Here is a 17,710-nt window from a genome sequence, read left to right on the forward strand (position 1 = left end):
CAAGTATTTTACATTTCCACCTCTTTATATTTTTTCAGATCAAGTACAGACTTCAACCAACCCTTACAGCAACCTTACCAAATGCAGCTACTATGGTGTTATCGTCATCTAACGCATACAGACACAGTGGTCAAGAAGTCAAATGACTTCATACACATCATCAGCAAAAAGCAGGGTCAGAACTCACAAGATGATTCCAGATTCCTGGCTCCAGTGCTGCCTTTAGCTACAAACCACGAGCATGATTTCAGCCATTTTTGTGTCTCTGAAAGAGGTTACCAAAATTTGTAATCAAAAGGCTCAAAGGGTTTGAAGTTGGTCTTATTTAATCCCATTTCTCAGGAGTACACACCAAATAATGCATGATGTGGTAGCAGTAAGAGTCCAAGAAATATTAAAGGAAATACAAAGACAACCTCACAGGGCAGAAAGGTAATAGTCATAACACAGCTCTGTGGTGATCACACCTGGCATACTTTACTTAGCTCTGGAGAACTCATTTCCTGAATGACAACAGAAACCCAGAGGAAGATCATGAGAGAGCCGTAAAAATGTTAAGCAAACAGAGAGGGATTGATTTACAAAGAGAGATTAAAAGAACTAAGGATGCATTGACTGACTGAATCCTAAGAAGGTGATGTGACAACTGTCTCCAAATATTAAAAAAGCATTAGCAAGGGCAAAGAGTCATTTTAGTGAAACAAGTTTACAGCTGCAGGGAGTAGCAGTAAATTTAAAATTGTGAAAAAAATGTATTGATCAAAAAAGTAATTTTAGTAGCAAAATCTACTAGAGTATGTGGTAGACCTGACAATGTACTTAACCAACACTACTGTTTCTCAACTTTTCATCCTTAAGGAACACAAATTGTAAGCTACATCCTGAAAACACTCTATTCTGAAATTTTACGTTGAAAACAACATTTGAAATTTTCCTAGTGGAATATTCTATCCTTGGTTGGGGAAAGTTCAGACCTCTTTAACCCTGAAGAAACAGAAACATCAGGCCCATTGCTTTGGCACTACCCCAGGCATAAACTACAGCTCTGACTAGGAACTCCCTGAAACAAGGAGATCAGCCTGCATGTACTGATGAACAATGTCCAAAATGGGGCATTCACTAGTGGCTCCTGTTTCTCATCTAACCATCCTGAAGAATAATCATGAAAATAAATGCCAGATCCTATTCTATTTAGCTTTGGGATAATTTCCAATAGAAACTAAACAACTCAATATTCAGTATTTTCTGTTTCTCCTCTTTGTTTTCTCCAGGAAACAGGACAGATACATAAGCAGACCCTGTTGACAGTTCATCAAGACACAGAAGGCTCCATCTGTCAAACTCAATCAAACCCTGTTGCAACAGTTTAGAGAGTCACCAATCCATGTGTTCACCCTGCCCTGCTGCTGGGGTCTTCCATGCCTTGGATGAGTTTGCCAAGGGGAATGGGTATGCTCGTGCCTTAGACAGTCAGGTTCACTGTACTCCTGTTCTCCACCTGAATAACAGCATAATATTTAACTACTGGGCTTTTACTGGGATCCCATCTATAGAGCGATCAGGATCCATGGATGAAAAGCAAGAGGGAACCACAAACTTGTGTCATATGAATGTCAACTTTGGGTTTCTTTGTCTTAGGAAATGCTCTCTTTTTCCTGCCAAACTTTAATGACAATTTTTAAAGGGTTCTATTTGTCTTATTTTATTAAACCTGCTAGTTCTTAAGAGAAGCAGTGGCTGTCTGCTCCATAAAGTATCTGCACAAACAATAAGTACATCAAAAGCCTATTGCTGGTTGGCCGATTTCCATATGACCTAATATGGTTAAGAAAATGTTTGGCTGGAACACAGAGTTGAGTGCCAAACTTAACAACTCCACAGTAAGCCAAGTGCCACAGAACCCTCTGCTTAGGCTCACTGTAATTTCAGATTGGTGCAGTTAACTACCTATTCACATGAACTAGACCACAATTGTACTTCTGCACAGTTACAAAACCCAGATATTTTTGTTCTCTGTTCCCTGCCAAAAGAGATTAACACTAGCTGCCATACAAGGCTTTCAGAGATAGTCACCCCTTGGAGTGTTTCCCTTCTTGGGCCAGACATATTGAGGAAACTCTGGGTATCCCGAGGATATAAAAGAACATGTAGTATATGAGGCACTCTGCATTTATGTAAACATCCCAGAAAGAGAAGGTTTTAAAAGGCCCCAATACAAGAACACACCTTTTGTATCTACTGCTAATGTACATATGAGATGTGTTACAACATCAAATCCATATGCAGGACAGGTATTTTGCTCACTGCCTTGCTACTGCTGCCATTTATGAAAACTGGCAAGGTGCAGATTACTTATCTGCCTCTATCTTTGAGTCCACTGCAAAATAAAACTGGCCCACTCATGTTTTATATTTGTATTTCCACCTTCTAAACTTCACTGAGCAGCAAGTGGTTTAAGATTTTTAAAATAATTAAGACGAAAAGGGTGACAAAACAAACTAATGACATTATTAAGGCCAGTCTTTTAAGTCACTCTTCAGTCCTTTCATTTTAATCTAACACCACTGAAATAATAATTGAAAAGTCTGATAACAGGGCTTTGGCAACAGAGGAAAAGTGGATTGTTGAGCTTATATCAGTGAAACAAGTTACTGTAGGCATTAAAAGAACAATGTTACATTGATTATGCAAAAAGGGTTAGCCAGCCTCTCCCAGATCACTTCCTATGAGATCATATGCAGACTTGGAAACAGAAGGGACTGGTTTCAGGAAGTTTGGAAGCCTTTTACAGATTATATTTACAAGGCACAGGCTGTTCCCTAAAACTGATTGTACATTGAATTCCATTACTGCCACATGCCTTTGGTTGGAATCACTGTAGCACGTATGATAGTACTAACAACCACCAAAAAAAGCAGCAATTTTGTCCTTTAATGCTTGTGACTTAAAGAAAAAGAAAAAAAAAAAAAAAAAGATTACTGGGTATTAATTGTAGTTTTCTGAGTGTGGATAGCACACAACAGTTTATAATGGGATATATGTTAGTTAAAGTAGGGTAGTTAAAGTCTTGGGTAGAAAAAAAAATGCTACATTGCAAGATTTTGGAATTAAACTTAATAACAATTAGAGGCCAATTTTGATTTTTGCTCTCCAGTAAGTACTAAAGAAAAACATACATCCATACAAAACCACATCAGTGCTTGAAAAATACTATACTTTTGCTATTTGAGCTCTTAGCTAATGCATTTACTATCAAACACATTTCCCAGTCAGTTTAGTTACCATACATTCATTCTTGATACAGAAAATTAGAACGCAAATCAGCAATTGCACTCCTCTTCTAAGAATTTATGCTGTGTGTTTTCTTATTTTTTTGAATTTTATATCTAAGTGTTATTATCCTAGTGATATATAAGAACAAGGCAGATGCCTCACATGCATCAGGACTGACCTGTGTTTCCAGGAAGAACCATGAGGATATAAAGGTACCTCAAATACTGTAGCTCTGTTCGGAAGCGTCAAGGCATTAAAAGGATCTGCTCTTCAGCCTCTTTAGCAAGGCTCATGAATCACTCAAGTTTTACGTTAGCTTTTTGGCAATGCATAAAATGCACACTGAGCTTTATAAGACCTGCACTGGAAGAGGATGGATTTCACTGCAGGAGGCAAACTAGATAGACCTAATGGAATTAGCTTATATTGATCTATTAATTAGGAATGACATTGCCAGATTTTGGGTTTAACTGAAAGTAACGCAACAATATTTTCAAACAGCCACTGTCATCTTTCCTTCTGTTTATGGATGGGATAAGAAAGTCATAAATTAGTGCAGTTACCTGTTCAAGCCCAGCTGTTTATTCCACAGCATCCCGGTCAAGTGCTTCCTCCCACTGGATTGCACTTTCTCCTCTCACCTGCACAGTATAATCTGTATCACTGCTGCTGTGGCTGGAGTGGAATTTGGAATTAAGATTGCCTTAGAACCAAATTCTCATCTGTTATTAGAAATAAGATGCATTTGTGTTCCTGTTTGGATTGAATAGAAATAAGATACACTTGAGCAGAGCACTGTGCTTTGTGTGAAAAAGTATGCAACAGTTAGAGACAATCATTGCCTTTGCACAGTTTGGGAAATAAAAACCTCTGATACAACCTCCCAGGAACCCATCCTTAGAACTTTGTCCATTGCTATTTATAACTGAGCAAATATTAGAGGATTCACATATTTTGCCCTGGAAAAACAAGACCTTTGGCCTTAACATTTATTTGGAAAGTGCTTCAGAGAAGGATGTTACTCTGCAACAATGTTTCATTCCATTTAAATTTCCTCTTAAGGTATATGGCCCAAAGGAAGAATGATAGACCTCAAATATACCACAAATATGGACAAGTCTGCCTGCAGGCATTTGGAGGCTGGGAACTTACCCAAAACATTATCCTTACAGAATTAACCAACTCTGTTAGTCAGCATAGTTAACAGCCTCAAAAAATAATTCCACTCTGACATGCCTTTGTCAGGACAGCTCATCAGTTGCATATTGCATTGTTTTCCACTGTTTAAGGATTAATTATACCCAAGGACTGAAACTGGAGCCTTGACATGTCTATGTGCAAATTAAAAAGTGTTTGGAAGCCAATACTGTCCAACCAACTATTACTCTGGTTTTATTTCTCCTTGCTTTAGCCCAGCCCTGCCTCTCCTTTCCCTCATCTTGTGACAGAAGCTGTGATAGTCAGAGTCCAGAAAAGCAGGCAAGCTACAGCTGACCACACAAATTCAGCATGCTTTCAGGTCTCTGCCCTGCTTGGGACTCTTGCATTTGCATGATGAACACCAGTCATCACAAAAGGCTGACTAGAAAAAGGGCATGAGACAGACAACATAACTCAAAGGCAAGGCTTCCTCTGCTTTTCCTTAAACTTAACACAAACACACATCCAACAGTTCTGCTGTGTATATGACCACAATTTCTTGGAATGCTTACAAAACATTACCCTCATGGGAAAAGTCAAGATCAGATCTGCAGTATCCCCCATTTGAGACACAGCCGTTAATAGCAGTCAGTCATTTCAGAGAGGTATTCAACAAACAGGGCAATCATTCAAAGCAAGTCACTTCCTCACCACTTCATCGAGGTTGGCTTCTTCACTTAAGTTTTAAGTCCCTTTTAATTGTTTCCCTCAGTCTTCACTATTATTACTCTTTGTTGTATTACTATTTTATATGTCCCATCATAACTTCCACTTGTGTAGTCAGAATGATGGAGTTCCCTCACTTGGAACAATTTTGATAAATATCAATAGTAAAACAAGTGCCTGGGAACACTTAGTATTATCATTGCTTAGCAAGACTCCTATAAAGTGCTGAAACAACAATCTTTTGAAAGGCAAATTTCCACCCATCTGGCAAGCAGAATTTTTTTACATGTCCCTATCAAACTAAAACCAGAACACCGAGGGAATAGAGAGTCATTGACTTTGTTAACATATTCAGCAACATATATTATCTTAATGACATATAATAGTCTCCATATTCATATATTTTTACTAGGAGAAAGACTAGTATGCTGTCAAGCTGAAATAATCACCTCAGTCTGTAACCTGTATGTACAGCTGATGTATGTGTCTGTGTGTGCATGTGCAAAAATGACCATGTGCAGGTTTAACGATAAAGACAAATGGGAGTTCGGCCTTGTAAAGGGCAGAAATGCTCCTTTGCCATTCAGGTAATGTCCAGGGAGCATGGGAGGCACAATATGGAAGAACTTCTCCAGTGTTTCAGAAAACTAGATAAGTATGCACATACTTGCTATGCTTAGCACATAAAATGATAACAAAAAGAAACATCAAGATAGAAGACTCCCAAATACCCAACCAATTTCTAACAATTAGTTCATCCAAGGAAAGTATATTTCCAACGTGTTAAATTACACTCAATACTAATCAGCACAGAATGACCTCTTTCCATTCCAGATCTTGAATTCCAAGAAAACTAAGCCAATACTAAAGTGCTCATGATAGCAATTATCTCAGCTGAATAGAAAATGACTTAAAAAAAAATTAATTAAAAATATATATATATATATCTATATATATACATTAATAGCATATCTCACCAGTTATGATGCCCCTGAGCCTGGCAGATGCTGCCTCTTAAGCTCCCAAGGGTTTCTTTGAGTAACCAAAGGATTATCACAGGCACAGGAAAGACAGATGTGTTTATGGATGGGAAGAAAGAGGGCAACAAAAGCAGAAGAGCTTTATAGTAAGGACGATCTAGAAAGCAGAAGACCAGATCTTGATCATTGCTGCAATTACCAGGTACTGTTGCGGCACTGACTAAGCTAACTTACAGTTCCTTTTTCTAGTGACTCCTTTGTGAGGAAGAAAATCCCAAGTGAGAAAGGGCAATTGTGGCAGAATCTGCACTACGCATCTGAAGTCCCATTAAGGAAAAAGAATTGTTCCTACTTGCAGGGGAAGCTGCTGCATTCAACTGATCCTCTTGCCATGACCGTAACCCAATCACAGTGTAATGCAATCCTGAGAACAGACTGAGAAGCATCAGCCACAGAGCAGAGAATTTTAATAGTCAAACTGCAATGATTAATATGGAGCCAAACCTGATTATGCCCCCATGATTCACTTCACAAAAAATATCTAAGGGAATTCCCTGTTTGTTTTGGCTGTCGATCAGCACGGTTCCTTGATTGCTGGCTGCCTCCAGTCAAAGATGCAAAAATGTCTGGCTATTTCAACATAGCTGAGAGTGCATTTGCACAGTTATTGGTGGCAGGTTGTTCATCTGCTTTTGTGTGTACTTAGCCATTTTGTGATTGTTATGGTGACAGAACAGCCACCTCCAAGTAATAGCCAGGATAAATTATAACAGCTTGAGCAGTGTCCGCGAGACAGGAAACTGCCTCCAAACAATGTCTCAGCAGGAGAATTGGAAGAACTTCCTTGGGCAATAGACTCAGAAATGCCCCTTGGAATTATGTAATCCAGCTGGGAAATTGCTCTGGGGGATCCCATCTCCTTTTGTCTACAGAGTCAGCAAAAAGACAAAACTTCCAAATGTCTGTATACTCAAAACACAAAAGGTTGTTATCATGAAGTCCAGAGACATTATATTTATCTGTTAAACCAGGTGAAGAAAGATCTCTCAGAAATGAACTGGCCTCACAATCATCCTTTAATTAGACAAATACACAATTTACCTTCCCTATTCTCCACCTAAACAACACAATTGACAGATGTGTTTAAGAGTATTCATTAGACTAACTATCTTGAGCAGGAGATTTGACAAAGCTCTGGAAAAAAATAGATCATGCTTTTGCAAATGACACTGTATTTTTCCACCATTTCTTCTAAATTCCTAGGCAGCAGTTTAGCGGAAAGGGGTTCCTTATGTTAGGGAATTTGGAAGGATTTGTTTTAATTTTATACTGCCTGCCAAACGAGGTCTTATAAAGACAGCATGTGACAGGATGATTGAGTCAAACTCTCCACAACACATACAGTAATGTGCTCCACCATGGCTAAACACAACTTGTACCCTGTTGTTTTACAAAACCAAGATGCATCTTTGTTTATTTATGAACTACCAAGATGAAAAATCGCAGCTGTGTCCATCCAAAGTGGTAGTTCCTACAGGAAACTCTACTCTGGACCTTCATAAGACTTCATTGCAATAAGTGCTGAAGAGATCCACTTTTTCTGAAGTTTGCCAAATCCAGGAGATCTGGTGCAAGGAATACAGATTCCCTCTGAGCATTGCAGAAGCCAGGTTTCCAGACTATCTCAGCCTCAGTAAAACTCTCAGTAAAGTCAACAGCGGTTGAATGTTCTAATCTGGAGAAAAAAATATCTAGATCTATCCTTACATCAAAAAAATGCAAAACTACTCCAGTCATTAATAAAATTCAATTACTAACGTGCCATGCAGGAATCATGTAGCTACATGAGGTGATCCAGTTCTTTCAAGTAGAAGTTCACATTTTACACTGTTTACTCTACATACCTTACTGTAGCCATGAAAAAAAAAAAAAAATCATTTATATATGATGAGGAAAACTGTCATGGTTTAACCTGAGCTAGGAAACAATCACAATAGCCACTAACTCACCCCCTCTCCTACCTTACCCCCCCCCAACCAGGGGAGAGAATTTAAAGGGAAGGGATAAACTTGGATCAAGATAAACACAATTCAATAAAATAACAAAATACTGATACACTACTAGTGTGTATATATGTAAATACAATATAAATAAAAGATACTCAAGGCAACTCCTCGTGAACACACTGAGCAGCCAGTCCCAGGAAATGGCACCTGGTCCCACAACCAATTCCAGAGAGAGAAAAGAAAGGAAAAAGACAGAAGGGCTCAGAGGCTACTGCAAAATGGTAAAAAGCCAGACTAAAACTCCCAATCTAAACTGTCCTGGCTGTGCCCCAGAGCAAGAGAGGAAGAGGAAGAGGAAGAGGAAGAGGAAGATCCCAACTGCCAACTCTGAAATACGAAGCATGACGCTAATGGGATGGAGTACTCTCATTGATCAGTCTGGATGTCAGCCAAGCTCTGCCCCATCCTCTGCCTTGCTGCCTCACACCTGTGGGCAGAGCAATTAAAACATTAGCTCTGTGCTGGGGTGTTCATCTTCTTGTTTGCAAACTAAGTCCAAATAATGAGCAAGCTAGCTATGGAAAAGAAAGGTTTCTAACTCCATGAAGAAAATAACCCATTTTTAGTCAAACCAGCACAAAAACAAAAATTCAAAGGTGCATTATAATAAACAGCATTAAAATCTGTAACTTCCTGACTGCTGAGACATTTCAGAGATAAAGCTCCATCAAAGGTGGACATCAGTCTTAATCAGAAGAACATCTCATTTCCATTCTAAAGGCTTTCCTTTAGCCTTGTTTCCTGTGATACCTTAACATGAAGTAATTCTTAAGTGCTCACATTCACAAGGTACTTAAGCAGGCTCCTCACTAACCAAACAAGATTACACACATACTTGAAGTTAGGCACACATTTGTTGAGGCAGAGCCAAAACATACATGCACACACATATACCTGACAAAGGACATGTTTTTCTTTCATGGACTAGTTTTATACTGTAGTCCAAAGCACAGTACCAAAGGGAAAAAAAAAAAAAAATCCATTATGCCACACATCTTCAAGAATTCATAATTGAAACAAAATTCATTAGCATATTTTACAACATTTATTTCCTAGTTGCAATGACGTTTTCAATGTACAAAGTGTGCATTTGTGTCCTCAAAGCTATCAAAACCTGAATTCTGTCCTAAGAGAAAGCAATAATGAAACATATATGGAATGTGACTAGGAAATGAATGAACGCGAATGACTTGGCAGGATTTGAGCCAGAGGAGTGTTTTATCCTCTGTTGATATGTTTTTATATTGTTTTATGTCATATGGCTTGCAAAATACCAAAGTCAAGGGACGTTAACAACTAAGAAGACTATAGAAAACTGATCCATTTTGTTCATACTCAAGCAATCTCTGGATGCCACACCTAAAGAAAAGCTGAGACTTAATTATCTTGCACTTTCATAAAGGAGGCCAAAGTGTTATACAAATGGATATATGTTTTTATTTCTTTTGTCTTTCCTATAGATCATCTCATCATTATATTTTCTTATGAATATATCTTGATTGCCAGGTTGGGGAAATGGAGGTATGGGTACCAAATCCAAAGAGTTGTGGAAATATAAGGTTTCTCTTCCTCTTCGTCAGTACTATATTTCTTTCAGAATTTTAATAGCTAGAGATAACTACTTTTAAACAGAGAATCAGATCATTTATATTTTTATGAGCAAACTACAGCATGTTTTTCCATTACTCTTTTCCAAGATGAAATTCTGTTCTCTGTAAGAAGGGGAAAATGATCATTTTTGGAAAAGAAAGTAATTACAGTTTAGATCACAAGGCATTGGTCTAATATTCTGGATAAATTCTTTCCCTTCAATTTAGCTTTACCATTACAATAAGCAAGCTGGATTCTATGGCTTACTCTTGCATCCTGGAGCAAGCTTTATGTAAACACGGTATAGCACCATGATTCTTTGCAGGTCAAGAAAACAACCAAGTATACATTGTCTATCTCTCCCCTTCCTCAAATTAAAACAAATGGTATACTACAAAAAGTTTCTAAGTTTTCTGAGCTAGTCTTTAAAACCTGGAGTCCAGACCAGCTTAGAGCACAACTTTTTAATGGTTTAGGTCATTTTGGTGATATGAATGAACATGAGATCTCATTTACAGTTATGCTGCTGCTTATTTGATATGAGGTCAACTCAGGTGATGTGAGCGCAAGAGCTGTAGAATCAGACTTGAGCTCTGAGGATGATGAGCTTAGTAGTCTTTGGTGGTCTTCGCACACATCGTGTTTCACAAAGATGGGGGCATATGCACTGGTCTCTTCCCTCATCAATAAGTAATAGTGTCAGGATGTTGCACGTCAACTGGAAATTGGGTTGAGGCACAGCAGTCTCTCATAGCAGGGCCATCCTACTGGGTATGTTCTGTGATATTAAATGTGGGAACACTTGGATGGTAGAGCCTGCATTAACAAACAAAAACAATGGCACCAAGGGCCACCTACTTCCATTCTCCTGGAAGGGGCTTGATCCTCTTCTCTATAAATCAAATAAGGAAGGCAAATGCCTTACTTTATTACCACACTCATAAAATTCTATACCCTTTGAAGTTTTGTTTGGTCAAAATGCTGAGGACAACTCCCCCCAACATGGCACAAACATTTAAATACTTATAGAAATCAGACTTTGATTTCTGAACATTTTTGGAGCCCTGGCAGGGCTTTGAAAGCAGGAGGTGTGAACAACAGCCAAGCAACTCATTGAAACCATATCAGGCATGGCACTGATTCAGAGGAATGCTCTGTGCTGAATTACCCTGATTTCCAACAATTCTGGCTGCAGAAGTTCCCAGGGATTACTTGGCCTGGTTTAATTCAACTACTGAGATCAAAAGACATTACAACCCAAGTGGATCCGGGCTGCAGACATTTTAGAGGAGACAAATGGCAGAAATATCTTTCAGTGCAACCAGCAACACCATCTTCCACCTATGATCACCTCAAGAGACAACATGAAAACTGCCACCAGCCACAGACAGGAGCTCCTCTTTGATATCCTAACAGGAAGCAACCCACAATCCAAAATTACACGTGCACACAACCGCATCTGAAATGCTTAACAGGGTAGTCTTCTTCACATGAAAATTCCCAACTCCACCAGATGACCAGGCTGAAGACAGAAATGTGACAGAAAGGTGTAATAGGTTGCAGCTTATAGACTTCTCAGGTGCTTTTGAAAATCTCCCTTAAGATGTCACTTTTCACAACCATTATATATATTCATAAAATAATACGTTTTATATATATATATATATATATATAAAATAATTATATATATGTATATATATGAGACTGGTTAAAGGGATACAGTTAAAACAGCAAAACAATAATTCTGCCTGCCACAACAAGGTAAATTCTTTTACATTTTTATCCTTTTATCTCGCCTGTTAAAATAAGTCCTTTAATTTCTCCTCTAACAGCAGAGACCTAGAGCAGTTTTGCCTGTTACTTGAACTAGAGTAGCACAATATTTTAACAATATTTTCACCACTGATGTGAAAAAGCGCGGTTAGTCATAACCTTGCTCAAAGTACAGCTTTTTCTCTTTTTTTACATGAAGCTGAATTTCTGACAATTAGTGTTAACAATAATTTGATGGCAACTCAACATGTGATGTTCAATTATACAACAGAAAAAAAAATGCAGGTTATGTGTTGTTTTCCTGTCAACCTACAAAACCACAGCATACAGCATATGCACGAATACTGCATGTGTAGGCAGAACCCTGTTTTAAAATCTCTAATCAGACATTTTTGGTTAAAACTCCCACCACCCACCCATCTATCCTTCTGACTCTGTCAATTCTAGTATCAATTATCAACAGAAACATTGCCATTTTAGAAAAAAATGGGTTTTTTTGAGGATCCTTTAAGTCTTGCATGTATTTACTCTGAAGAAGCTCATGTCCTATTTGACACATTTTTTCTCCTGACATTGTTGTTTCATGTTTTTCTTTATAGGAGACTGAAAGAGAGATTCTGTTCATTTTTGTGGGACAACTGTATTTGGCAGCCAACCAATTCCTAAGCCAATATCAGCAGTGAATTTACAGCTCAAAGAAAACTGCAAAGAGACAAAGGTTTGTGGGAGGGAGGTTTTTTTTGGTTCTGTTATTTGGATGTGCAAAGCTGTTTTTGACAAGCTTGTCATCAGGCTCAAGAAGGAAGAGTGGAATCTGAAGCATCATCTGCTCTGAAGGGTCTCTAACACCCAGACACACCACGCTGGACCCATACTCCAGCTCACCTCCTGGGGTTATTCCTGCTTTGGTACACACTGGCAGACCAAATGAGTGCTCTTTGTACATTTAAACTGACCATTGGTAGTCTATATTATAAAACTTATAGTTGTTACTTCACCCTTCATTTTCTTAACTTAATTCTCTGGAGTTTTGATTTTTCTCATGTAAGGAATAAAATACAAACAACATTTTGCCTAGTCTGAGACTTTGCTACAGTGCTGAAATTTAACCTTTGTTCATAAAAATACAAGGCTTTTGAAACAAAGGTCGTCTTACAGGCATCAGTAGGACAATTATAGTTCTACAAATGGGGAATGCACCGAGCATCAAATACTTAAAATTAAGAAGTGTTGTGTTGACAGCATAGCTTTAGGACAGGCTAAGAGCTGGATGGGACTAAAGGCTGTGTCAGCAACATAAAGGCATAAAACTGTCACAAAGCTGTCAAAGCCATACATCTAAAGATAAAAGCACATCCCAAGATAAGGCAGCAAACTGATGGCAAAGCCTTGCAACTTGTTGCTCCAGGATGAGAACAGCTAGACAAGAAGATATGGCAGTGAGCATACTGAAGACAGAGTATTAATGGATGTTCACAGTCTGGCTGAGACCACTGTGACCCTCAACTCATGACCACACATTGCAGTGGGGGAGCCAGCAATGAGTAATTTTTCCTAAGCATAGCTCCTGGTCGATCCTAACAGCCAAGCATCAGCATGCAGGACACACTCCTTTGCCCAATGGTCCATTCTTTGGCACATCCTTGCACAGTGCAAGGAAGGACTGTGGGCCAGCATCTCCCTACAGGGAGATGACACCCTGTGACATCCCACCAGCATCCTGCACTCCTTGGAGTATCCCCCATCTTGCTTTTCAACCTCTAGTGAGCTAAAACACCAATGCTAAACACCAACTCCAGCAGGATAGCTTCTGTAACACTTCCAGAAAACACATGCACATGGCTTTTTATAGACTAAAAATCAAAAGCAGGCAATTTTTTTCTTGTTCAGCTGCTGAAGGTCTGCTGCTTTTGAAGCACAGCCTTCAATTTATGATGGAAGCATGATTCTGTGCCAGCTATATATTTCACAAAGGATCTAGAACCTCCCTGAATGACTTCCCATATAGTTAAAGGTACATTTTGCGAGTTTAAGGCATTTATTGTTTTTTACCAGTTGATCCAATGTAAATCATACCCTCCTTTATGAACTGGGGAGATTCTCAAAGATGCACATTTCACTGTGTTTATTTCAGACTGGTACAGTTCACATAACTTATTAACAAAACATCGGGAGCTCTCAGAATCTAAAGGTGAGAAAGTCTCTCGCACAGAATCCCACAATTCCAGGAAAAATCCAAAGGCAGGGTCCTACAGGAACGAGAAGCAACTCAAACACTCTTCATGCAAAAGAAGGCAGCATATAACAGATATTTTGTATTTAAATGAACCAGCAAATAGTGTCTTTGGAATAGGGAAGGGAAGAAAAGAGAGACAACATTTATTGGCAAACAGATCTACTAAAGCACGTTTATTCTAAGACATTTTAGTTGAAACATGTTTGGGGAAAAATGAATGGACCATTTGAAAAAGATGCAGCGCCTTTTTTTTTTCCTGGTACTACTTTTTTTATTTGGTAGGAGTCTACTTTATTTCATGGATTTTAAGACACTTTTAAGATTCCATAGGTCCATTATTACATCACTTCACTAATGGTTCATAATGAAATTCTAAGGCAGTAACAAAATTAAAAAAAATTTTAAAAAAATTAAAAAAAAAAAAAAAGAAAAAAAAGGAGATTTAATGATAGTACCACAGAAGATATGGATATGGAGCACATTGTGCAGATTTACTGATAGGAATGTCAAATGTGGGTTAAAATAGCATAGTTGTCTGGCTCATTTATGCATACTACAATGTCATGTGACAGAGCATCAGTTATGCTATTACTCCAACCTCTTAAAAAGTTAATCTAATTCCGCACTTTGCCAGATTTTTCAAAATTTATGTCATTTGCTATGGCTCTGTGATGCCATGGACTATTGTAAAATGTCTCTTTCCTCTTTTCATATCACATCCATCTCCTTGCTAAATAATATTTCAACAGTTTTAGTAACATGTTTGCTAGTAGTTTGCCTGTGAGATTAGTGTCCTTCAGAACACAGCATGACATAGTGGACAAAATACTTGGCTGGCATCAACTCCAGACCTGGTGCTGTTGCAGGAGTCACTTTTCTTTTTTGGGCTTCAGTTTCTCAGACTGAAAAAAGGGAAAACAGTGCCAAGCTACTTCACGAAGAACTTTGAGATCAACACAGAAAAAGCAATGCCTGACAGCTTGATTTTAATGCTATTTCACACTATAGAAGGAAAGTATCCTTAAAAGATGTCTTTATAAATAAATAATAAGAAAGCTATTCAACTTCTTATGGCTACACAGGGTTGAAAGTTATTGAGAATAATGGTTTGTTCTCTGCAGGTAGATAACCTGAGTCCAGGAAAGATGACCTACCAGAGTCCAAAGTGAGATAAATTGGCATCAGTCTACAGGAAATTCTCTAAACCCAAAGACATTCATCATAACAACACTTGCTTTGAGACTGAAAGACAGTTTGACATAATATCTCAAACAAATCGCTGTTTTGTCAGTTCCCCAACAAATAATTCTAATTAAAGTTGTTCAGTTTCATATTTTTATGCCAAGACTAGATAAAGAAAGCAAAACATTTTCCAAAAACATTTTTTCTCAGTATTTCTGCAATGTATTCAAAGAAAGACCTCTGCTTTAAAATGCAGGAAGAGACTATGTTGTCAGATCTGTGACAAATAATGAATAATCCAAGCCTGACCTTTGAGAACCAGCATAAATAAAAAACCAAAACAAAACAAAAAACAAAACAAAAACAAAAATAAATGAATGAGCTGCTGAGAGTCTCCTCCATTGAATAGAACGATGTTGCTTATGGGTCATCCAGTGATCCACGTTGCTAGCATCAGAAGACCTGAGCTCACAGCATCTTCTTTCATAGAATGATTTTGGTTGGAAGAGACCCTGAAGGTCCTTGAGTCCAATCATTAACCTAACACCGTCCCTAAACCATGTCCTTAAGAAACTCCTCTATGGATCTTTTAAGTGCCTCCGGGGATGGTCACTCAACCACTTCCTTGGGCAGCCTGTTTCAATGCCCAATAACCCTTTCCATGAAGAAATTTTTCCTAATATCTAATCTAAACCTCCCCTGGCACAAGTTGAGACCAACACCCTCCATGCTACAACCTCCTTTCAAGTAGTTGTAGACAGCGATAAGGTCTCCCCTCAGCCTCCTTTTCTCCAGGCCAAACAGCCCCAGTTCCCTCAGCCACTCCTTATCAGACTTGTGCTCCAGGCCTCTCAACAGCTTTGTTGCCCTTCTCTAAACTCTCTCCAGTGAGTGAGTTCATTAGGGTCCTGACAATGCTAATGAAATTTAGACCAAATAAGATGCTTCCACCCAGTGGAAATACTCCTCATTACTGGGCAGTGGGGGAAGCACACAGCCAAGTTTGTTATGGTGCACTAAATCCTGCAGCTCAAGCTCCCACAGAATTCAATTCCTGTCTTCTGTGAATGTCAGATAAGTATAGTACACAGTGTTTCATTATTTGGTTTGTTATAAATACACATAAAACAGGAAACAACCCAAGAACAGAAACAAATTTCTGATATAGAAAAAGGTGCATGGATGTGAGGACAACAGAAAGGAGAACACAATAGACCTCATCATTAGATCTTTGAAGGACACACTTTTTGATTTTTATTAAAAGCTGATGTGTAAGAGAGGAGATATGAATCCGGTATTAAGCTTATAATTAGTGCCTTGCTGGTTTGTGCCATTGAACAAAACCTGAGTATGTTTAGATTGTTTTCAATTATTTTGGCTGCCTGTGTTAAGCTGCTGTAACAGCATTTGATTTCCAGGGTAATGACAGCCAGGTCTAAAATATCCTAATCAGACATCCAAGAAACAAGGCATTTCAAAAATAACTTTGAAAAAAACAGACATTTGTTTTGGCCTCTTAGACAGAAAGAATATCCACTTGCCAAATTAAGTAAGGAGAAATACAAAAGTGCAAACAGATATGTGAGTCCTGCAAGAGCCAGACTGTTGTTTCACATCCCATGACTGTCCGCATCAGTATAGAATGTGAATTTAACAGGACTGTTCACGATCTTTAAGTTATGCACATTCCTTCTGGTGGGGTCAAGACTTCTATGGGGCTTTTGTGCAACTGGTCCATTTTACTGCAGAAGAATGGTGACTTTTGACTAAATCATCACAATTTCTCAAATCTACCAACAGTGACAAGGCAAAATAAGTAGGTCTGAAATGGTTATGCATTAGAATTACAGTCTGATGCACTGATTGACACTGCATTCAATTGGAATAAATCTGAAGTGCATCAGACATACTAGGATGTGAAATGAAACGTTCTGTCTTTATGCACTAAATATTTGTAAAGGATTTACAGACTTCTAGTAGCCTAGGGTACAAGGCATACAGAAAGCTAGCCTATTACGGTCAGAGATTATTGCTAAAAACAGTTAACAGCCAAAAATCAGTGAGACTACCAAATCTGAGAATGGACTACAACTGGATAGGAGAGAAGCTTCATCATCAATTTCAAGAGGGCCAAAAACTCAGCATTTCTTTCTTACATGCTAACTTTCACTTTTCATTTCTTGCTTTTAAAGTAATCATGAACATTTATTTCAACCACATTTTGGAAGGTGGTGGTGGTTTTTTTACATAAAAGGCTTTGTCTAAAATAAAATCTATTTTTGAATTTAAATTCTGTAATATTTCATAGGCAAACTATTTCACAATCTCATCCAAAACTCACTGAAGACCTTCCATCAGACCTTTCATCTTGCGACTACTGAGAGCAAGTGCTGCCAAATTACACCCTTACATCTTTGTTTCTGTAAAGCAGCCAGGACCATCCATGCTATGGAATGCAGATAAAGGTCTTCCATACTCCATGGAGCCTCAGACTCCTGCTCTGTTAACCCAGCTACAGCTCCTTGGAGGGATTCTTTACATTGGAAGTTACGAAAATAAATGTAAAATATAAGTTTACACATCATAAAAGTGAGGTTTTGTTCCATTTTAGACTGTAAGATTAAAAAAAATATATGCCATAAACAATAAAATGGAACTTACAAATCCCTAAGCAAAAAAGGGTTGTGTACCATGGAGCTGTTTCTGGTCAACTTTCCTCATAAAAAATGAAAAACACATCAGAA

This window comes from Nesoenas mayeri (assembly GCF_963082525.1).
Source record: "Nesoenas mayeri genome assembly, chromosome: 1".
In the NCBI taxonomy this organism is placed as follows: Eukaryota; Metazoa; Chordata; class Aves; order Columbiformes; family Columbidae; genus Nesoenas; species Nesoenas mayeri.